The sequence below is a fragment of the Sminthopsis crassicaudata genome, chromosome 3 (genome assembly GCF_048593235.1).
Source record: "Sminthopsis crassicaudata isolate SCR6 chromosome 3, ASM4859323v1, whole genome shotgun sequence".
Classification (NCBI taxonomy): Eukaryota; Metazoa; Chordata; class Mammalia; order Dasyuromorphia; family Dasyuridae; genus Sminthopsis; species Sminthopsis crassicaudata.
The window spans coordinates 373,434,668-373,459,419 of record NC_133619.1 but is presented as its reverse complement, the minus strand read 5'-3'; the positions used below and the strand labels follow the sequence as shown (position 1 = coordinate 373,459,419).

At 35.0% G+C, this 24,752-nt stretch overlaps 1 protein-coding gene across 3 annotated transcripts in view; it reads left to right on the top strand.

Annotated features, from left to right (window-relative positions):
* Positions 1–221: 221 nt before the first annotated feature.
* NCKAP5 (NCK associated protein 5) overlaps positions 222–24,752 on the top strand; it is a 939,808-nt gene continuing 915,277 nt past the window's right edge. For all 3 annotated transcript variants that reach the window (XM_074301873.1, XM_074301870.1, XM_074301874.1), the window contains exon 1: positions 222–606. The gene's annotated coding sequence lies outside the window, so the exon portion shown is untranslated. The remainder of the gene's footprint in view (positions 607–24,752) is intronic.

The following is a 24,752-nucleotide window of genomic DNA, read 5'->3' as shown; positions in this document are numbered from 1 at the left end:
AAATGTGTCTGACCTAAGAAAAGAATCAATAGAATTATTTACATATGTATAACTGGAATCCACACCATGTTGCCGGTTTTGGGGCTGCAAGAAAGATACATGTGAGTTGTTCTCTCTCTCTCTCTCTCTCTCTCTCTCTCTCTCTCTCTCTCTCTCTCTCTCTCTCTCTCTCTCTCTCTCTCTCTCTCTCTCTCTCTCTCTCTCTCTCTCTCTCTCCTCTCCCTCCCTCCCCTCCTCCTTCATCCTCTCCCTCTATTTCTCTCTCCCTCTCCCCTCTTTCTTTTTGACAGTCAGTTAATAAAGACTCAACAATATGCAGCTGCCAGTGATGTCATTTGGGACTTTGTCCACAGAGCTTGTATTTACAAGTACGGAACAACTACAGAAGAGCAGAGGGAACTAACTCTCAGGAAACTTGCTGTACAGATTCTGGAGAACTTTGTGGGTGCTTTGGATGTTTTGGGGAACTCATGCTGCTCTGCTATAACCACAGATTCTTAAAGTTTCACAAATAAACAGAGGATAAACTCGGGAGAATTTTTAAGCTGAGAGCATTTCTAATATCTTCAGGATTGTGACATATGTTGATTGAAGAACTAACTACAAGTAAGATTTTTTTCTCTCTTCACCTCCCCCCTCCCCCCCATCCCCAACCTCTGTTCTTACAGTTTATCTTATTTGTACAGCTTGCTTTCCTTTTAAAGTGATATGATTAGGTTAGCGAATTTCTCCAAGCTTTCTCTGGCTGCCACAGCAAGTATGCAGTTGTTCCGAGTAATTACAGCGTTAAAGTTGAACGAGATTTAGGTGTGGAAACCTCATTGTCTCTTTTAACTGGCACAACAGAAAGCACATGCTAATGGGATGGCAAATAGCTATGTTTCCCATGTCAGTGATCAAGAAGATGGCTTGGAGGGGAGGAGAGGAACCCACTCCAAAAGATTATTAGATTGACCTCTAAGTATAACTAGAAAAAAAAATGGGAAGATGATTTTTAGTTATTCTACTGGGAAAACATAACTTTTTTTTTTTTAACTTGGGTCCTTGTGAGTGAGTTGCTCCGTTTTGGAAAGAGTCCCTTCATAAGGCAGTTTTGCTATGATAAACCATGCAGTGATCTATATTGGTTGTTGCTGATGTTGTTTTTCACCCTCATGAACTCAGGGAATTTCTGGTAGGATATAAATAATGTCTTGAAATGGAAACCATTCCTGTAAGAACTGAGTTGTTGCTTCCCCCCTCCCCCTTCCTCCCTGGGCTTCTAGAGTAATTTCAAATGTTCCTTTTCAAGCTCTGGATTAGCTTGCTGTTATTTCTGCCTCTAAAAGTTGCAGTTTAGAAGTGGAAATGTGAAATTCACATGGACTAAGATTTTCCTTTTTCTTAAACATGCCTTCATTTTGTCCATGCCCCACCCCCACCTAAGGTGACCTGATTTGCAGAGGGAGTGCGAAGGTGTGTGTCAGCTAGCTAAGGAGTGTTTATTATTAAAAGAATACCACAGCTCTCTGACAAGGGTATTCTCATGTAATTTGTTTGGATTGACGTTCTGTCAGTCCTGTTAAATGGAGATGCAAGAGTGTCCCCCTTCTTTTACTAGGCTACTGCGTTTGTCCCCTATCCCTAACAAGCCAGTCATTTTCAGACAGCAGCAAATTGTCACTTACTAAAGTGACCAAGGTCTGCCAACCTTACTTTGCAGACTGGCAAAAAGTATTCACGCCTGTTACCTTCAGCATGTTATCTCCATGACTCATTCCCTAAGACATAAACTTGCTCCTGAACCCAGCTGCTAAGTCAAGCCAGAGCAACAGTGAAAGCATTCACGTGCTACCTTCTCTCTTACAGTATCTCAGAATTTGAGAGCTGAAAAGGAGTTTGAAATCATCTAGTCACTTCTCCGATTTTAGTGATGAGCAGTGAGAGACAAGGTCTTATCTAGATTCCCATTCTTTTGGTTGTCAGTTAAGTCCTTTTTGCATTTGAAATTCAGAAAAAAAATGTGCCAGGTATCACACATACCTATATGCTTATAACACTATTTTCTCCTTTATAAAAGCAAAGAAAAACATTTATTAGTTATATCACAGTCATGGGAGTATAGATTTAAAGTGGGAAGGAATCTTGGAGGTAATTTAGTGCAATCCTTTCATTTTATAGATGAGAAAATCCCCAGGGAGTTGAAGGATCTCCTTTCCTAAGGCCACATGGGTCACCTGTGCTAGAGCTGGCATTCAAACTCAGATTCTATAAGTCCAAAACCCAACATTTTTTCCATTATATTCTTCATCCTCTCCACGGAGAAAGCTGTACTTTTGACCTTCCTATAGAGTCACAGCCATGTAGTTTTTTTCCTTCTCTGTGTTTTCACCTAGGCACTGGGGTAACTTTGTTCTTACCTTCAAATTTGATAGGTTACAAAATGAGCAAGTGAATGGTTTTAGGTACTCAAATGACCAGCATCTTAAACTTTCACACTGGTAGCTCTCAATATAGCACTCTTTGTTATTGAGTAAAATTCCAGTGGGTATAAGGTAGCTTTGTTTTGGGTCCCATCCAAGGGGTCTTAGTTACTGAAGTATCAAAAGGAGTTTGTTACTTGGTGGTCTCACCTATCAGGTAGTTTCATGGCATGGCTTCAAAAGAAGATATTTTAGTAAGACTGATGTATTATCACACTAATTTTTTATATTGTTTATAAACTGAGCTTCTGTAGTAGCAAAACTGACTAATTTCTAGTCCCTTGTCACCTACCCCTTCTTCCCTTCTTTTCATTACATATAAGTTTATGTAAAAGAAAAACATCCCCCACTTCTCTTTTTCCAATGGGTTGACTATCAGTAGAAGCTACATTTTTGTTCCCTTTTCCTATCAATTATGTTGTATGTTTGTACATGTGTTTGTATACTTATACTTACATATGTATATGTCTATGTAGTGTGAGTGTATGTGTTTGTTCCTAGAGAGTAGAAGCCTTTTGCTGTGCTAGGACAATAATAGATACTTAAAATGCTTGTTGATTGTCAATTGTTAGAATCTATGCATCTTCCCAATGTTGAATTCTGATGTATGCAATAAAACTCCAAATTTTTAGTATCTGGACAACAAGAGATTTTATGCATGAGAAGATTGTTAGTGAGGTAGAAAAATTTCTCAATTAAAATGAAAATTTAATTGTAGCCCTAGATCTGCTAGCCATTTGACCCTAGCAAATTTCTTTAACTTCCCTTGCCCTCATGTTCCTCATCTGTAAAATGGTTGGACTAGATGAGTGCTAAGGTCTTTTTCATTCCAAATGCTTTATGATTCTCTGATATTCCAGATTCAGCTCTTGCATAATTCCAACAGTATGCCAGCAGAATCATCTAACCTTGTCTCACCTCTAAGAATTAGGCTAAAATTTCGAGGAGCTATTTGGCACTGAGCCAAGTAATCTAGATTCTTGCATCCTTCAGTAATACCTAAAGTCCAGTCCATTTGTTCTTCACCTCTCCCACCTCTCTTTAAATAGTAAAGAATAGTAAAGCTTTCCTTTGATACTTAAAAGAAATCAGACATGAAACTTCATGTAAATTAGGTGAAGTTTATGGATAAACATGAATAAGTAAATCCACTTACATTGCAGGTCCAGGCATTTGTAAATGCTCGGAGCTCAGAGTAGAAGAAGATTATAGTTCAGGGATTCAGGGGATTTAGGTGAAAACAATTGGAAACATTGGTTCCTTGTTTGGTTAACCTCTAAAATAGCCTTCCGAGGGAAAGGGCTAGAACTTCTCTATTGGTAAATGTAAAGATCAGGCTAAAGAGTTCATTGGAAAAGAGTCTGTTTAAGTTTGTTTGTGGCAAGGCATTCAACCAGTGGAATGTGAGGGACTTCATAGCTCTATTTTTCTCTGGTTCCCTAAATCTACAAGGTTGATGCCTGTGGAATTCAGCATTCCCAAATGTGCTTTTTTTTTTTTTTTTTTTTTTTTTTCACAGATGAAAAAATAAATCTCCAGGATATGTAGAACATTACCCATAGCGTTTACAATGTCCCAATACATACTTGTCTAATGAAGTGTATCATGTAGGCTTTGGAAGCCTCGATTACATGAGGTCTTTCCCAGTTGTTACATAAATTAATCTACATTTTCAGGGCAAGAAAACAAGTCTCTCCTGCTCCTGCTAGAAAATAATTTTTTTTTTTTTTTTTTTTTTTTTGGGTAATAATGATTTCTTTGAGTAAAATTTAGATGGCTTTGGGTGAGCCCACTGGGCTTGGTTCAAGAGGGAAATCCCAAACCAATTTTGTTTGCATGAGCTGGAAATGATTTGGATCTTGTGAATGGCAGCTTGGATAATAAAAAGGGCAGATAAACATTAAGAGTTGAAAGCAGAGCTGTTAATCCTGAAATGCTAGTCCAGTGCACAAAATGCTACTCTTAGGCTGGGACTCTGATAGTCTTTCTGTGTAAGCATATAGGATTGGTTTAACCCTTAGCCCTTTTTAATTAGCCCAAAAGATATACCTCAAATCATTTTCCTTTTATAGGTCTAACTGATTTTTAATAATTCATTCTTCTCCAGATTGTTAGATTCTGCAGTTAGCCATGTACTCCATTTCTTCGTCAGTCATCAGACAACATAAGTAGGAAGAGTTAATTATTAAATATTATTACAACAGTTGCAATTTGGATGCCTATGTGCAATTTTTCTCTAACTCTAATTAGTTAGTTACCAATGTGGAAATATATATCGAACTGATAAATAACAATCATAATTTCTTTCATGTGGCTCCATCAATATTTAGTTTTTTTTAAAACCTTTTTTTTTTTTTTTTTGCAAGACAATCAGGATTAAAATCACACAACTAAGTTTGGCCATAAATAAAATAATAAATGCAATTCACCTTTCTTTCAGTATAATGACTTGATATCTTGGTATAGTTTCATCAGAGAAAAGCAAAAGCAAGTAATAATATAATAGGACTTTATGAATAGATAAACAAGCAAATACTACAGGACATTTTTTCCCTTACTCCATCTCATTTTTTCACTAGTTTTGTCCTCCTGTTTCTATAATCAAAAGATGCCAAATATGCTACTATTTATTATAGTACTTAACGATAAAGTCTCTTAAAAGTTTGAGTTCATCTTTATAAGATGTCATTATAGAGATGGTCAGCAGAGGGCCTTATTAAACTGAGTTATGTTTCATTTCAAATTCTAGGGCCAATGAATTGAAGTCCTACTGCTTAAGTCATTTTCTAATATTCTTAATGAGTTGTCATGAAATTAAAATAAATAAACAAACAAAAAAAGTCCTAGTCCCTAACTTAACTTTTACTTTATCCCTCTTCCAATAGGATAAAATGGTAAATCCTACTTTTTCTTCTCTAGACTCAATTTTCTTAGAAGCAGTTCAAGAACCTGAATTAAGAAACAAGGTCCTAATAGGAGCCTTTTGATCATTAAGTTTTATTAAATAATTTTAACTTGAACCCTGAATGCCAAGCTTCTAGGTAGTTTATTATCAGTTAAGAAATGCAAAGAGGATGATATCCCTCAGTTAGCACAACAACTTAAACAAATGAAACCAAAATAAGTAAATGATAACAAAAAACCCCTTTGACTCCATCTATATTAATTTCCATTTGTGAGCCATTCAATCAATAAACATTTATTAAGCATCTATTCTGCGCTAGATCTTGTTCTAAGAATTCAAAGAAAGGCAATAGACAGCCCCTGTTTTCAAGGACCTCATAGTCTGTCCAATGGTTTAGCCAACATGAAAACAGATATTGACAAATAAGATCTATATTTGTAATTACATACATATACAAACCTACAGGATAAGTTGAAGATAATCAATAAAGGAAAAACTTTATTATTAAAGGGAGATGAAAAAAAAACTTTCTCTAGAAAAGCCCCTTTCTAACAAGAAGTTTGGTTTCTTTTCCTTGATGCTATAAGAAATATACCATGAATTTTCCTTCTCTTGAGAGTCGGAAAGATCTTGGAGATCATCAAGTCTAATTCACCCATTTCACAGGTACAGAAACTGAGGTTCAAGGAATTTAAAGAACTTACCCAAGTTTTTCCAGATAGTTATCAATAGAGCTGGGAACAGAACTGAGGTCCCATACACTGCTTTCTCCATTGTATGACACTGCCTTTCCACATATGGATATGCTCTCTTCTATGAAACACGAATATTGCAAAACTAACATTGTATCAGTTTTCATGGAATTATATCAAAAGGGTAATTGGCATTGTTTTTAGGAAGCTATGAATCGGAGAGAATCTGTTTATTTTCAGGGCTGTATAAGTGCTCATGTTTGTGAAGACTCAAATAGGAAATCAATATTTGTTGAATGAATTGCAGGAATGAAGTGAATGAAAGAAAATAAAGAAGGGAGTATAAAATGTATTATTTTATTTGATGACAAAATAATCTTTTTATAAAAAAGGTTGAGAGAAGAAGTGCATCGGGAAAGACATTTAGAACACAACATAGTAGTTGACCATTTAGACAAAGGGCTCTTAATTTCAGTACTATCAACTTATCTTAAAACAATATTAACGACAATATTTAAATATAATCGGTTTCATTTGCAATTCTATGCATTTTTATCCTCTGCAATTAAAACATTATTCTGAAGAGTCCATAAATTTCTGAGAATGTCAAAGGGATCCAGACCTTAACAAAAAAAGGTTAAGAACCTCTGATTGTTCCCAGATGGACCAGAAAAATACCAGTTCCTTGAATCATAGAATAACCTTTGCTGGAGTAGCTGGATCCTACATCACATCATGAGGATTCACTTGGGGGCACTAAAGAAGCTGTCCAAGTTTTGGAGATACCCCATCTGTTACTATTGAGGGGTGCCAATACCCATAGGGGCAGCTTTAGAGAACTGAGGATTGATAATGCTAGAAATGTGGTTTCCAGTTGTTGGGACAGAGAGATTTTTAATCCCTTTGTGAATCAGTTCTTGAATTTGTCAGAGAATTACAATAATTCACTACAACTTTGGCATAAACCAATCTCTTTAGCATGAACTAACCATTTGGGAAGCTACCCTCCCATCCTGGGTAGTAAGTGCTTTTTGTTATATTATCCCCATATGTGGAGGTTTTTCATTTTGCCACCAATTACATCTGTTTATATGATGGCCTTAGCTTTGTCCTCTCTGCATATCTTTTGGCAAAAATGCAAAATTCTGCAATTTGTTATATGGATGGTCTCTGGCATCAGCAGTACAATCAGAGATTGAAGTGGGGTGTCATGAGATTAATGACAGTGTTGAATGTCAGTCTGCTTCTCTTATCCATCTTCCTTCTTTTCCTTTCTTTGACTTGGTTGACCTCTTATTTCATGTTTCAATCTCCCTCACACATTTTTCTAGTTATGTGATCTTGAGCAAGGCATTTAAACTCTCTGGGCCTCAGTTTCTTCATCTGTAAAATGAAGTAATTGAATTTGACATCATCTGAATTATTTTCCAACTCTAAATCTATATGATATCTTTATTTGGATCTCAACCTTTCTCCTCCACCTTTGCTTTCATCTTTCTCTATCAATCCCCCTATTTTTTTTTCCTTTCCTTTAAGAAGGGATTATGGCAACTATAGTTGAAGCAGATTTCTGACCTAAGAGAGGAAGAGAAGAGTTATATAGTTTCCCCAAAATTGAATAACTAAATAGCTGCTTAAGTGAATACTACACTCATTTTCCTCACCTATAAAATGAAGGAACTAGTATCAATGACTTCTAAGGTTCCTTTCTGCTTTAAATCTGTCATTTGTACTTTTGCCAAGGATTACCACAGTGGCCCACTCCTTGGTGAAGCCTTCCCTGAACAACTGTCAATATTCTTCCTCTCCTTAATTTTTCTGGTAGTGTATTTGGGTAAGTTTTGTAGCTCCCCAGTAGGACATAAGCTACTTCACAATAATGACTGCTCTCTTTATATATTTTTTTCCATCCCTTGTGCCTTGTAGCTTGCCTTAAATATAATGGTTGCTTGAAAAAAAGTTCTTAGATTAACAATTATGTCAGAGTTGGTGATTCCTGTCTTGATTTTTTCATCATTCTTGAAATCTTCAGGAGTCCTTTGTCAATCTATTGTGCTGAAGATATTCTCAATTAAGCACAGCAGTGGTGTTAGGAGATTCTCGGTGCTGCTGATCCTTATAACAGATGTTAAAAGATCACCCTTGAAAGGGTGTTTCTCTGAAGCATCTAATTATAACCTACACAAAAGATTAACAGATGTTATGTTATAATTGTCTTTATTCTTTGATTAAATAGTTTCTGCATGAGTTGCTGCCTTAGATTCTTCTTTGCCATTTGTAAGGTTTTTATGAAGGCTTGACATGTGTCTTCAATTTTCTGGAAAGAGTTTCTTAACAGGGCTGGTAAGTTCTTTGACACATTTGCAATTTCTTTCTCTCACTGGTTCTCTTTTTAAAAATTGTTAAATATTAGTAGGTTTTTTTATGAACTGAGCAGTGACAAAGGCAGGCTGCTGCAAAATTAACAGTGTACAGGTGAATGAATAGTTCAAAGTTCTCTGTCATTTGCCTATACAGGTACTGCTCCTTATAGACAGTGTTTGGAGAAAGATCTGCAAATGCCAAAGGAAACATTCAAGAGAGCCTGTGCAATGGTGCAGGCTTTCTGATGCCAAGCTTGAGAATGAATGTGCAAACACAGAGAAATAAAAACAAAACAAAACAAAATAAGTGAAAACAGTCTTGAAGGAGTAAGTAATCTCTAGGTTTCTCCAGTTAGTGTTTGTTTTGGAAAGATAAGAAATCAGTTAGAGACCTTCTTAGCACACAAAGAATTATTTTCATTCTACTGACTTCCTGCATAACTGAGAGCAAGTCACTTCATCCTGCTAGAGTACCCTTTCTTTATCTGTGCAGTAAGATTTTTCTAGAAAATCTCTAAGAAGCAGGTAGGTTATCATTTAAATAGAGCACTGGACCTGTAGTCAGGAAGCCCTGATTTCAAATCCAGCCTCAGATACTAAATGACTTTGGGCAAGCAATGTCATGTCTGTCTCAACTTCCTCAACTGTAAAATGGGGATAATAATAGGCTCTACCACCCAGGATTGTGATGATTTGATGATCTGTAAGATCAGACTTAGATATCCCTTTGTCCCCTTTTGTCTGTATCATCTTCTTACTGTGCCCACAAAGGCTCAGAAAGATAACATGAATTATACAACATCACTTAATCATCAGCTTTAGAGCATTCATTTCTAACTGGCAGATGCGAATATCTTTTCATAGACAAAAAAATGGAAAAAAAATCTAGAGCAAAGGGTATGCTTCTGAAGATAGGTGTAGATGGGACATCTTAAACATCCAGCCTGAAGTCCTTAGGTATATGAAGGTGAATGAACAAATGAAAAATGATTGAAGAAACATTTACTATGTGTCATTTGTGCCATTATCATGTTAAGTTCTAAGAATACAAAAAAAGATCATTGAAATGGTCTTTGTGTTCAAAAAGCTCATGTTATAGTGTGAGTAGATGACATATAAGTGAAGTGGGGTTGGTCCTCACAAATGAACAGAACACTGAAAGAGGAGATGAGAGACTACTGAAAATCATTTGAAAGACCTAAAGATGTTTGGCCTAGGAAAGAGAAGACTCAGGAGGGAGCCAATAGCTGTCTTCAATTTTGAGTATTGAAGATGAATTATCCTTATTCTGCTTGGCCCTAAAGGGCAAAACTTCAAGCAATTGTCAGAAGTTGCCCCAGATTCAGTTTGGGGAAAAAAATCCTTACAGTTTTAAGCAGTGGGTTTTCCTTCCCAGGAAATCATTAATCACATTGAAGAGGGGATTACATTTTCAAGTATGGCTTGGGTAAGGTGGTCTCTTCCAACCCTGGAGTGTCTATGACAATGAGACTATAATTATTTACAGGGGATAATGTGAGGGAGAATAACTAGATTTATTTTCATGACAGCTTTCATCCCCAAAACTATTTTACTTAACAGGAAAAGGAAAGGAAATCTGGAAGGATTTCAGATTTACATCAGTTCATTACAAAGGAAGTTCAATTAAACCTGTCAAAAAGTTTGAGCTTTTTTTTTTCTTCTTCTCAAAACAAATACTTATTCACTCCACAAATATTTACTGACTGTCAACCACGTGAATAGTAATGTGCTAGGTGTCACAAGAGAAATCTAAATCAGTTGCAGTCCTTGCTCTTTATTGTATTGACTACATAATCTAATACATGGAAACAATATCATAAACTGAAGAAGTGTCACAAGAAAATGTTTAGAGAAAATTACCAGGATTGTGAGAGGATTAAAAACAAGGTCACATTTTTGATTCCAGATTCCTTGGTAGCATTGGTGAAAGACTAATGTAGAACTAGCCCTATGTTTTCAGGAATGGTCAGTGGGTCTGTTTGTTTTGCTTAACATATTTATAAGTGAGAATTTTATGATGAGGTGGACATTATTGGAAGTGAGAATGATTTTTTTAAAGTATCAATCAAATTTTAAAAAAGAAATGAAGCCATTTGAAAAATGGTTATGTTTAACTTGAAGAAAACTTTTGTGGGAGAAATAGGTTAGTTATCTTTCAAATAGTTGATTTGTATCTTAATACAGAAGAATGAGTAGACATGTCATAGGTATGCTAATTAGATAGTAATAGTAGATATATAATGAGGAAGATTTTGACTGAATAAAAAGAGCATTTAAAAATTTTAAGATATATCAAATATATGTATTGAGATCTCTGTAACTACAATTGTAACTTGAAATTTTCTGTCTAATACAACATAAAATTTGAGGTTCTAAACAGCAAATATCTACTTTATATAGAGGTTGAATTACATTATCAGCACTCTTACAGCTCCAGAATTCTAGTTTTCTGTGACAGATAATATGGCTATATCAAATAGGGAGAGATTTTAATGGACTAGAATATTTGGATGATTAGTTGAGAAAATGGGGAGCTAAAGAATAGAGTAGTGGAGATGAGAGGCTATTAATTATGTAGTTCCATAAGTAAGTGATATATTAATTCAGAAAAGATATGGATTCTAGTGGCTGAAGTTGTAAGGGAAGCTGTTATGGAGATGTTGGGACTTGATCTGAGCCTTTGGATATAGTTGAAATTTGGATAGGTGGAGAGGACTGGTTTGGAGATGAAGGTCCTTTATGGACAACACTGTTAAGGTGTTACAAAGATAAGTCTGTTACAAAGAATGTACTATACTTTAAGGCCCAAATCAAATATCAGTTCTTTCATGAATCTTTCAATGACTAATTCATTCCTCTCTGTTCTCACCTGTCTTTGAAATAATGAATCAATCATTGAATTAAAAAGCATTCCATAAGTTCTTGCTGTGTACCAAAGACAGTGCTAAATCCTAGGATTACATATAGAAAAAAAAAAAGTGAGCTAGCCCTTGCTGTCAAGGAGATAATGCTGTAATTTATGGAGAATACAGGCTTAAAAGACTTCAGCTGTAGGACAAAAGGAAATGCTTAGAAATCCTTAAGTTGCAGTGGAGGGGGCAGATGGCAGTGCCCACAGACCTGGAGGACTTAGATTCACTGCTGATGACCCAGAAATCCTTAAGACATTGGGACAGAATAGATGGAAAGGCCTGGGATTTTTGATTTTTCCATATCTCTCTTTCTTTAGAGCATTCAAAAATCCTTTATAATGTATTAAAAGTACTATATTTCTGCCATGATCCTAAAACAGCAAAGTTGTGAGACTGCTTGAATTATTTGAATGTAGATGGAAATGATAAACAGATGGAATAGCATGCTTATCAAAATAGTTTGAACTAGAATGGAATTTGGTCTATTTGGTCACCATACTAATTTTTACAGTGGAAAAAAAAAATGTCCTAGGTACCTACAGGCAAAGAACATCAGATACTAAGTGATGGAAGTTGGACTAGAACCTTACCACTTTGTATTTTCTTTCATGAAGGTATAATTTAGAGAAAAGGAGACTTAAATGGAGAAAGTAACTTGCCCCAGAATATATGGATAGTAAATACATGACTTATGGATTTCCTGCTGCTTTGTTTTCAATATTTTCTTTTTCTTTTTCTTTCTTTCTTTCTTTTTTTCTTTTTTTTTTTTTTTTCCTGAGGCTGGGGTTAAGTGACTTGCCCAGGGTCACATAGCTAGGAAGTGTTAAGTGTTGGAGACCAAATTCGAACTCTGGTCCTCCTGAATTCAGGTCTGGTGCTCTATCTACTGGGCCACCTAGCTGCCCCTTTCTTTTCAATATTTTCCAATGTTTCAAAGATATCACATGGAAAACAAATGATCTGTCTTTTGCTTTTTATCTTATATTTTCTTTAATGCTAATCTCCTTTCTATTTCAGTTTTGTCCAGCAATTACACTGAACTCACAGTTTGTTTTTCACTTTGCTTTACTTGATAATTGTCACTGAAGTTTTAAACCTAAAAATTCTTGGTACAGTGAATTCGGATTTTTCCTTCAAGTTTTTGTTTTATTACCCAGAATCCTTTATACTTAGAATTATAAACTTTCATCCTTCATCATTAGAGTTCCAAATTAAATTAATTGATGTTGGAAAAACACTATATCAAACCAAAATAATTCCAAGGAATTTTAAGTAGGGATATCAATCTTCCATCCTCTTAAAAGTGAAAGTGGCCTATTCTTGATTGAGAGGTTTTCATGCTCTTTTCTCCAATTTAGAGAGGTTATTTCTAAACTGCTATAAATCTTTTCAAGATAAGTGCTTCTTACCTTTTCATTCTTCTTTCTCTCCTCCTAACAAGCTATTTTTAAATATTCTGCTTCTGTCTTACAAGGCCAGAGTAGCATTTCTTAGGTAAAGCTGACATAAAACTCAATGAATATACACATAATTGACCTAGAGTCTTAGGATTTCAAGGGACTGTAATAGCAGTTCTGTAGCAGTTCAATTACTTATCTTATTCATAGTAGTTTCCTGACTGTTGACTAATTAGCAGAATACAAAGAATACAGACTTTTGGAATTGTGATTATGGATTTTCCATCTTTACTTTGAAATATCTCCATCCTTTAAGTCTCAGCTCAAATTCTACTTTGTCTTTGTAAGTTTCATTGATGAACTTTAGTCTACAATGCTAATAAAGGAAGAAGGTGATTTGAATATTTTTCACCTTTGAAACCATTTTTGGTTATTATAATTTCACAGCATTCAATTTCAATTATTCTGTTGTTGGTTTTTCCCATTTACATTGTTTTGGACAGTGTGTATATTGCTTTCCTGGTTTTGCTTGCTTCACTTTGTATCAGTTCATAGAAGTTTTCCAATGCTTCTCTGTAGTCAGTATATTCATTGTTTCTTAAGAGCAATAATATTCCATTGCATTTATGTGACACGATTTGTTTAATTGTTTCCCAAATGGTCAGTGCTTACTTTGTTTTCAGTTGTTTAATACTGTGAAAAATGGTATTATAATATTTGTTGTATATATGACTTTTATCATTTTAAAAACATTTTTCTCCTTGTAGTACATACCTAACAATAGATTCTCTCGAGGCAGCTAGATGGAATAGTGCTAGAGCACCAGCCCTGAAGTCAGGAGGACCTGAATTCAACTTTGGCCTCAAACACTTAACCCTTCGTAGCTGTGTGACCCTGGGCTCACTGCTTCAGCAAAAAACAAACATACAATCAAACAAAAAAAAATAGAATCTCTGGGCCACAGAGTATGTCCATTTCGACCACTTTCTTAACACAGTCCTAAACTGCTTTCCAAAAAAGTTGGATAAATTCATTTTTTATCAGCAGAGAATTTTTCTTTTTTGTCTAGGGCAAAATAGTATATGTCCTTCTTTGCAGTGTGAAAGTATAGGAGGAAGGATACTTCAGCCTTAATCATGGTGATTCGTAACCTTAGGTCAAACCCCAGTCAAAAAGGACCACTTTTCAACTCACCACCTTACCCCTCTTCCCTGTCAGACAACCTTGCTTATTATAGGGTAGAAGATGGAGAGAGGGGGCATATTGACATATCCCTCTGCAACTGGAGCGAGGCAGGTGCCTTTAAATCTATCATAGATATAGGCTTTTAAGTTGTATCTTTTTCTATGATAGCAGGAACCCAATAGGGAAGAGATTCTGAACTATTACTTTAAGAAAATAGTAATCCAGCATTAATGAATTCATAAGGATCTTACATTGTACCAGCATTCAGTTCCCTCTTCTTTATCCTTTGGATTCAGCTGGAGACACTCTACATCTGGTATATAATTCCTCTTTTTAAACTTAAAACACTTAGAGAGTGAAAGTAGTCTGAAGAAAGCAGCCAATTTACCATCTCATTGGTTATGTGACCTAGAAATTAAATCTTCTTCTTTTAATGATGAAGAAACCACAGTCCAAAGGAGTTAGGTGAAGTGTTTTAGATCACATACCTAATGAAAGGCTGAGTTTATACTGGGATCCCAGATATTACCATTCTCTCTATGATGCTCTTTCTGTCATAACAGAAAGGATCTTGAGAATTGGATTTTACAGGTCTTCTAATCCAATTAACCTCTAAACCTAGAAAGGTAAAAAAAAAATCCCCAAAGGTCACAGAGCTACTTTATGACATTTAGGAGTAGAGCCAGAATCACTGAATCATGGAGTCTCAGAGGTGGAGTGACTCTCAGAGGCCATCTTGATTCAAGTCTGATCCGTGCTTAAAAAAATATCCTCTCTATGATACCTTTACAAAGTGATCAGTCCAACTCTACTTGAAGACCTAATCTTCAGATTCTTAATTCTAGGCTCTTTCTACTACATTATGATGCCTATTTACTGAAATAAGCTTCACTGTAATTTGAAAATATATATCCCTGTTGCCCCTATTTCCATATTTCTGTTCTCCTGTTTGCCTTAAACTTGTGTTTGCCATAGGTTGCATGAAGTGAGTATTTGAGCCAACTGGTTCTCAGCATTTGTGTACCACTTTGTCAATTGCCTCACAATACCAGGCTCCAAATATGTTATTAACTCATCACTTGCCAATGTTTCCTTTTGGCTTGTTTAAAATATGTGCTTAGCAAAATGTGATTCAAATTAAAATTTAGTATTTTGTATGGCCATTTGTTTGTTTTATTCCAAACCTGTCATTTCCTTATAGGGAAATTCTTGTATAAAAGCATCTCCTTTTCAGATAGTTATCAGCTCATCTATAACTTATAAAATTAAGCTGTTGCCTGCCACTGTAAGGTTAAGTAATTTGCGCATGGTTAGTACGTGTAGCTTGTAGGACTTGAATCCAAGTCTTCTTTATTCAAAAGTTGTCCCTTTCCCCACTTTCCCAGATTGCCTTCCAAAACTGACATGAAATGATTACAACAAAACTCCCCAAAGACAATGAAGGAAATTGGCTTATTGGGGAAAATGTGTTTGAGCTTTGGAGGCTTAGCTTTTCCATGTTAGCCAATATATATTAATTGGATATTCTTATATCCACTTTACTCTTCACGAATGTATGTATGCTTTCCCATTTGACTACCCAGTATGCTTTTGTCTACCTGAAAGTAATTTGGCATTGATGGGATAACAAAAGGCATTGGTGGGATAACAAAATATACAAATAAGAGCGACAACATGGCATTTCTGAGATTTCCATTTATATTAGATCTGGGGCAGATGGTAAGAATGTGAGCTAGCCTGCTCTAGTTTTGAAAGGAGCAGAAGGCTTGGAGGAGGGGCTCCTTAACTAATACAGCTTTGCTAACACAAACTTGGTACCTATTTGCTCTCATCTTGAGCAGAAAATCATTCTAAGTGCTGCCCTGCCCCTTCTTGATCTGTAATGCCATTTAAAATATGCACAACACCGGCGTCTAGACCTGAGAGGCAATTTAGTCTACAGTTTTCCAAATCCAAATAAAATCTAGTGAGCAGTGTTCCACTTATTATCTGTTAATTGTAGCCATCTTGACCCAGAGTCTGGAAATAGCTGAGTTGTTGCCACACTTTCTAATTACACTGTGTTAAAGAAGACTATTCTCTGGAGCCATCTGTCTAATGCTTATTCATCGTGTAAAAATGAGAACAGCTTAGAGAGTTAGCACCAGTACCTAGTGTGGAAGGAAATGTGGTTGAATCAAAAGGTGTTAGGCACAATAGAAGAATGCCATTCTGAGGAATTATCCAGAGGAGGAGCTTCTTCCTGGGAAGCAATAGTAGGGAATGTGATCTTGGGTCAGGTTCCCAAGGATGAACAGAGGCAGCACTGGGAGAAAAGAATGAGCATATCAGAGTGGGATTTGGAACAGAGAAGACATAATTCAAGGAAAGGGATATTGAAGAATAGGGTAAGGAACCAAGCATACCCGGAAAAAGGAGAGCTCAATCAACTACTAAGAGACAAAGGAGCATAGAGATTGTCTCTGAAAGACAATTTGGCAAAAAGAGTGCTGAACTTGGAGTCAGATGAACTGAGTTTGAATTTTAACTTTCATGTTATTTAGACACTCATTCTTGGGCATAGTATTATTGAAAGAAGTATAGACTTGATGTGAGGAAAGATCTTAGTTGGAATGCCACTTTTATGAATGTAGGCAAGTCCTTCAATTTTTATGAATATTAGTTTTACCATTGCTAAAATTATTATTATCATATCTGAAGTAACTACTTCACTAGGTTCATGTGGAGTTCAAATTTTAGCTATCTATTTTCTTTGGGACTTTATTTCTCATTTGGTAAAATCCAAGGATTAAATCAGATAATCATTAATTACATATCATTCATTATTTTATAAAATATACCTCTGGAATGATTTTAAAGTAATGTGAATCTGTGATAAAGTAGTTTTTATTTTAACCATCTAGCCCTTTCTGGCTGTTTAGTTAATTCAGTTATATCTTATTCTTCACCATCCCTATTTGGAGCTTTCTTGACAAAGTATTGGAATGGTTTGCCATTTCTGTCTTTAACTCATTTTACAGATGAGGAAATTGAGGCAAACAAGGTTAAGTTACTTTATCCAGGGTCACACACTAGTACTTGAGGTTGGATTTGAACTCAGGTCTTCCTGTTTCTAAGCTACCTGGTACTCTAGCCATGTGCTGCCCCAGTTTGTCCTTTCCTTCCCCTAATTCTTCAGGGGGAAACATAGTCAGATTCAAAAAATCCTTATAAGATCTCATATGATTTATAACTCACATAATTCACAGACATATTTTTTTTGTTTAATGTGGGTTATAGGTAAATAACTTAAAAAGTAATAATGTTTGATAATTGAAAAATAAGTAAAATTATAATTAAAGATAAAAATCAAATAATGGGTCTATCATCACTGGAATTATTCATTCCAAGGCCTAAAGGTGTATTCTTGGAGATATTGTGGAAGGGGTTTATGCTTTCCTTTTTTCCCTCTACTTCTTGGGACTATTAGTTGATTAACTCAAGACAATGTCCTTCAAAAGGCTTTTCTTGATCCCATGCTTTCATTCCCAACTCCCTCAAGTCACTTTGCTATTATTTTTGTATACCCCCTGATATTTATCTGTGAACGTGTTGTACAACCCAATAGACTGTGATCACCTTGAGGGCAAAGACTATTTCATGTTTTGCATTTATGTAGTGAGCACCTAGAAAAATACTCAGCACACAGTCACTTAAGTGCTCATTGATTGCTTGATTGGGCATCTGTGCTAGAGAGAGAAGCCAGCAGTACAGCAGTCTTGGATGAGGACTTGGATGAGGACTCCACATGACAGAAAGACCTGGACACCTGACATGTTCATTTTTCAATGTGGCTCTAATTTGTTTCTGAATTCCAAGGATGGAAGACAGTCTGGGATGCATTTCAGGGAATCTGTGGATGCCGCTGTCTGCATTTCTGAGTCAGAGCACAAACCATCCATAGAACAGAATAGGGGAAGAGATGGCAGCCAGGGGGACAGAGAGCAGCTGCTCAGTGATACGGTGCATTGCAAAGCAGCAGGGAAACTTCTGTGGGCAGACTCTGTGGGACTGGGAGGAATGAACCCTTCCCCAAAGAGATAATAAATCAGAGGTAAACTGTGAGATGGATAAAATCAGCAGCTTTACATGTGGTTTAAGTTGCCAGTCACAATAATCTTCTGGTGATTATACAAAGTAAGGGTATAACTAGAAGCTTCCAAAAAGTATGAAATTGTGTGGAAAGAAATAAACTGTAGAACTGCTCCAAAAAGCAGAAAGACCTACCTGAAGCTGGGGGGGAAACATTGCCTATTTTAATTTCAATTAGCTTAATATGTTTTCATGACTTCTCTAAATTTGGTTTGTTGCATTTTATTTATTTGTTTGTTTTTTTGGAGGTAATCCAGGCAATTGGGGTTAAGTGACTTGCCTTAGCAAATAATAATAATTAATAATAATAAGCAAAAGAAAGCTTAAAATGACAAACCTTTTATATTGTTGCTGTTCTATGTATATGTGTACATAGATTATCTTATGCTTCAGTTATTTTCTAATATTCAGGAACTGCTGGGAGTTTCAGAATGCTCATTCTCTAGTTGTTCATAGTCACAATCTTAAAAATATAACTCTAAATTCATGACTTTATAAAAGAATGAGAATGACATATTTGGAGGCAAACACTCCATAATAAACTGGGGACTGGCATAATAGACATTATATATATCTTACTATGTGTAACATAATATGGTTGGTTGAGAAAGGAATAACATTGTTTGTCATTAGTTGTATGGGGCTTCAGAGAGGAGGTGGGACTTAAGGATACAGTGAAATATATATATATATATATAAATGATTTGTATGACATGCACAAGGTGTCTCTCTGAATGCCAAATGTGAGAAGCACATATCACAGTGCCTGGCTCATCATAGGTACTTAATAAATTTCAATTGGAAGAATCTTGTACTCAGGGAAAAATGAAAATACAAAGAGTTAGCCTGGATATAATGGATAGAAAGATAACCTTCAAATCAGAAAAACTTGGGTTCAAGTCCTGCCTTAGACACACACTATCTGTGTAATTATGGGCAAGTTTCTTTACTTCCCAGTGTTTCTGTCAATTCTATAAAACTATAAATTGCAAATCAGATGCTGGTCTGCTTTGGTAGAGAGAAATTCTTTTCAGGATTTCCTTATATTAATGATATAGTATATTAATGAAAAAGTACTAAGAGTGAATATAAAATAGGACTGTCCCCTCAAAAAGTTCCTATTCAGAATATATGTATCTTAAGTGTTATGTTCTCAAGTAATGTTCTCAGGAGTCTCTGTATGAATTCCACCAATGCTCTCAAAGATTTTTGAACTTTTAAAGTTTCTCCTTTAAAATTAGCTTCCTAGACATCCTGAACCACAAAAGAGAACCACAAAAGAAAATCATAATCATTATCTTAAGTCTCAACTTTCACCTAAGCAGAACTTCATAGTTTGATCACCCACCTTATTTGATAGTGATTTTGAGTAACTTTTGGCTGTTTTCAAAACTCACATCTAACCTCAGGGAATAATTACTACCAGTTGGATTGCTGAAAATGTTTTAAATGACAGTATACTTAGGATAAAGTTTTATCATTATAAAGTGACATCAGATTTTTCTTGTGCAGCATTATGAATATGGAAATATGTTTGGAAGAATTGCACATATTTAACTAAGGAAGAGGAGAAGGGGGAAACAAGGGAGAGAGACAAATTTGAAAAACAAGGTTTTGCAAAGATGGATGTTGAAAATTATTTTTGTATGTATTTAGAAAAATAAAATACTACTAATTAAAAAATAAAGATAAAGCATAGTGACATCAAATTATTAGATGTGTGAGCACTGCTACTTACAAAAAGTTCAGGTACAATTTATGCATTTACTATTGTCTTTCTTGCCTTCCCCTCAAACTGTCTCATAAAAGAGAGATCTAAAGATCTTGTCTCTACTAGGATTTTCTCAAGGCTCTCTTTAGATGTCTGGATAGTTAGAAGAAGTGTGGCTTGATTTGTGTGTTTTTTGCATGGCTCTAGATGGACTTAAAATTATGTTCAGGTATATTCATTATATCTGTCCCTGAAGTTAATAATTTCTTACTGCATAAAACTAATTTTCACTGCTTATGTCAGTCTCATCCTTTTTAGTTCCACTAATTCAGAATCATTTTCTAAAACATCTGTCAGAGTGTTCCCTCCCCTACCTCATTTTTCTGTGTGAATGTCCTTTGCTAAGCATGTCCAATTTTCTTGAACTTGAATTTTGCATGTGGACAGAGCCATATGTCTAGAGGGAGATGGTCTGTGATTGAAGAACATTCTTCTCAAATTGAACCCAAAGTGACTCTCTTTCAGTTTGAATATATATTATGTTGCTAAAGAAGAGAACTACAGACATTATTATTTCATGCATTTCTCTTTCCCTTTATTAGCTATTTCATTGCATTTTTACCTTTCACTTATCTCTGGACTCATTAGAATAAGTTTATTTAAAAAATAAAATGGCCATAAAGATTTGAAGGAATTCTACCATGCTGAAGTAACACTGAACCCCTTATTCACAGTGTCATTTCTTCACTGGAAGAGTTTTTGGATATAAATGAAAGCCTCGGTTACTTTTTGTCTGTTGCCAGGGAACAAAGATGAAGTGGATTGCAAATATTTAATCAAGTGAAGAAGCTTTGAGCAATAGAAAAACTTACTTAATGTTATAGTCTTAAAGCACCTGAACATTGGTGGTGATGCCGGAGCTAAAGTAATTTGAATTTTTGATGTTGTAGTTGAAATTGCTAGGCATTAATTTCTTCTGAATAAATGTACTGATGATCCAGGCCTGGAAAGTTAAAGGCAGGATTATGTATGTATTAGATTTTCAATGAATAAAAATTAATGAAAATGGAAAACTGTTAAAATCCATATTGCACAAGCTGTAAAATGTTGTGTTTCCCTTTAAAGAAATAGTTAAATGAGCTTAGTTGTACAAATATATGTGAAACACACTTTAGCAGGATGTTCCTGATTTAATTTAAAAAGTTAGAAAATGTAAAAGTTTGCCTTAATAAAATTTAATGAGATATCAAGCAATTAATTAGTTCTTTAAGAATTGTAAAGTGTTTTAAAATATTATCTCATCCTTTTATTATTATATATGCTTTCTTGAAATGGAAATTGTTACAAATTTTGAATTGAATTGTTACAAAATTTTATGTTCTCCTGGGCACATGACAATTTTTTTATTTTTTTATTTTTATTTTTTATAGGTAATGAATGTTTTTTTTTTTTAATTAAACCTTTTTAGTTTTCAAAAGATATTCATGGATAATTTTTCAGCATTAAGTCTTGCAAAACACTGTGCTCCAATTTTTCCCCCTTTCTATCCACCCTCTCCCCTAGATAGCAAGTAATCCAATATATGTTCAATATGGAAAATATATATTAAATCCAATATATGCATATATATTTACACAATTATCTTGCTGAACAAGAGAAATCAAATCAAAAAGGAAAAAAATGAGAAACAAAATAAAATGCAAACAACAAAAAATGTGAGAATGCTATTTTATGATCCACACTCAATTCCTACAGTTTTTTCTCTAAGTATGGATGGCTCTCTTCATCACAAAGTCATCATTGGAACTAGTCTAAATTGTCTCATTGTTGAGAAGTGCCACGTACATCAGGATTGATCATCATATATAATCTTGCTGCTGCTGTATACATGATCTCCTGGTTCTTCTCATTTCACTCAGCATCAGTTCATGTAAGTCTCTCCAGGCCTTTCCGAAATCATCCTGTTGATTTTTTCTTACAATAATATATCATAACTTACTCAGACATTCTCCAACTGATGGACATCCATTCAATTTCCAGTTTCTTGACATTACAAAAAGGGCTACCACAAACATTTTTCCACATGTGGGGCCCTTTCCTTTAAGATCTCTGGGATACAAGCCCAGTAGAAACACTACTGGATCAAAGAGTATGCTCAGTTTGGTAGCCCTTTGGGCATAATTCCAAATTGATCTTCAGAATGGTTGGATCAGTTCAAACCTCCACCACCAATGTATTAGAGTCCCAGTTTTCCCATATCCTCTTCAACATTTGTCATTGCACATGACAATTAAAAAAATTCTCTATTTTTCTATTTGTTTTTGCTTATTATCTCATTTTGACCTCACAGCAATGTTGGGAATTATATCCATTTTATAGATGAAGAAATTGAGGCAAAGGTTTAATGACTTGAACAAGGTCACATAGCGGAAAGTATGTGAGGTGAGAGTTTAAACTCAGGTCTTCTTGATTCTATGTTCCACATTCTATTCATTGTAGTATCTATACATTCCAGGTTCAGCTACAAAATTGAAATTGAGAATCTGTTAAACTGATTATATGTTTTAAATTGCAGAAATTTGACAATTTAGTGATTTAAATCACTTTTGAATTAAAACAAATTAATAGAAATATGAAATTAAAAACAAGTCCATCTATCTTTTTAACATTTCATAGTCCTCAAATTTTAATCTTCAGAAGAAACACAAGGAACTCTCTAGTGGAAGTCCCACATTTTACATATATGAAAAGACAATAAGACAGTAGAAATAGAATTAGCAGGTTTTTTTTCAGATCATCAAGTTCAGTCTGTTCATTTTACCATTGAAAAAATGAAAGCCAGAGAGGTCATGTGATATGCCTGAGATTATTCGTGTAGTCAATGGCAAAACAGAATGTGAACTCAGATCTTCTAATTTTTTAATCTATTACTCTTTCTACTTATACCCTAAGCCAAAAAAAAAAAATAGTTGATAGGGGATATTACTTGCCTAACAAAAAAGAGGCAGAGATGATGAGGCTACTATAAGAATCCCTTGATTTCTGTTCTAATTCTTATTTAACTATTTTATGAATTAGATTTTATTACGATTCATTAAGACCTATAGGGATTATATCTAAACAAACAAAAAATTAAGAATAAAATGGATGATTATCAAGTTAATTTGATATCTAAGGGTCAAGCTAAATTATTCTTGGTTGTATAAGGCTCTAAAACTACTATGGAAGTATGTAGTAAAAACAACCAAGAAATGATGGAATGAGTCCCTGCAAACCATAATTCTTTACTCAGAACATAGAAAGATTATGAAGAAAGAGAATGGATAAAAAATAATCTGCAAATAATATCTTCTTGGTATAAATGCAAAATATAGATGATAAGATGTATCATTCTCTATTTTGATGACTTGTTGTTTTGATATCCTAGTGAAGGATCATGGAGGAAATACAATATATAGCACTTGTCTCTACCCTCCGGTTGGAGGAGGGCTCAAAGGCAGATCATTTAACATCTGCCAAAGCCTTCTTTTATAGAGGGCTTACATTCTTCCTATGAAACTCCATTTTTTATTATTTATTATATATATATTTTTATAATATTATCCCTTGTATTCATTTTTCCAAATTATCCCCCCCTCCCTCTACTCCCTCCCCCCGATGACAGGCAATCCCATACATTTTACATGTGTTACAGTATAACCTAGATACAATACATGTGTGTAAATACCATTTTCTTGTTGCACAATAAGCATTAGATTCCGAAGGTACATGTAACCTGGGCAGACAGTTATTAGTGCTAACAGTTTACATTCACTTCCCAGTATTCCTTCTCTGGGTGTAGCTACCTCTGTCCATCATTGATCAACTGGAAGTGAGTTGGCTCTTCTTTATGTTGAAGATTTCCACTTCCATCAGAATACATCCTCATACAGTATTGTTGTTGAAGTGTACAGTGATCTTCTGGTTCTGCTCATTTCACTCAGCATCAGTTGATGTAAGTCTCTCCAAGCCTCTCTGTATTCCTCCTGCTGGTCATTTCTTACAGAGCAATAATATTCCATAACCTTCATATACCACAATTTACCCAACCATTCTCCAACTGATGGACATCCATTCATCTTCCAGTTTCTAGCTACAACAAAAAGAGCTGCCACAAACATTTTGGCACATACAGGTCCCTTTCCGCTCTTTAGTATTTCTTTGGGATATAAGCCCAGTAGTAGTACTGCTGGGTCAAAGGGTATGCACAGTTTGATAACTTTTTGGGCATAATTCCAGATTGCTCTCCAGAATGGCCAGATTCTTTCACAACTCCACCAACAATATATCAGTGTCCCAGTTTTCCCACATCCCCTCCAACATTCATCATTATTTGTTCCTGTCATCTTAGCCAATCTGACAGGTGTGTAGTGGTATCTCAGAGTTGTCTTAATTTGCATTTCTCTGATCAGTAGTGATTTGGAACACTCTTTCATATGAGTGGATATAGTTTCAATTTCTTCATCTGGGAATTGTCTGTTCATATCCTTTGACCATTTATCAATTGGAGAATGGTTCGGTTTCCTATAAATTAGGGTCAGTTCTCTATATATTTTGGAAATGAGACCTTTGTCAGAACCTTTGCTTTTAAAAATATTTTCCCAATTTGTTACTTCCCTTCTAATCTTGTTTGCATTAGTATTGTTTGTACAGAAACTTTTTAGTTTGATGTAATCAAAATCTTCTATTTTGTGATCAATAATGATCTCTAGTTCTCCTCTGGTCATAAATTCCTTCCTCCTCCACAAGTCTGAGAGGTAGACTATCCTCTGTTCCTCTAATCTATTTATTATCTCACTCTTTATGCCTAAATCATGGACCCATTTTGATCTTATCTTGGTATATGGATCCATATCTAATTTCTGCCATATTAATTTCCAGAAACTCCATTTAAAAAAAAAAAAAAACAGTTCTGCTTGTTTATATAAGAGCAC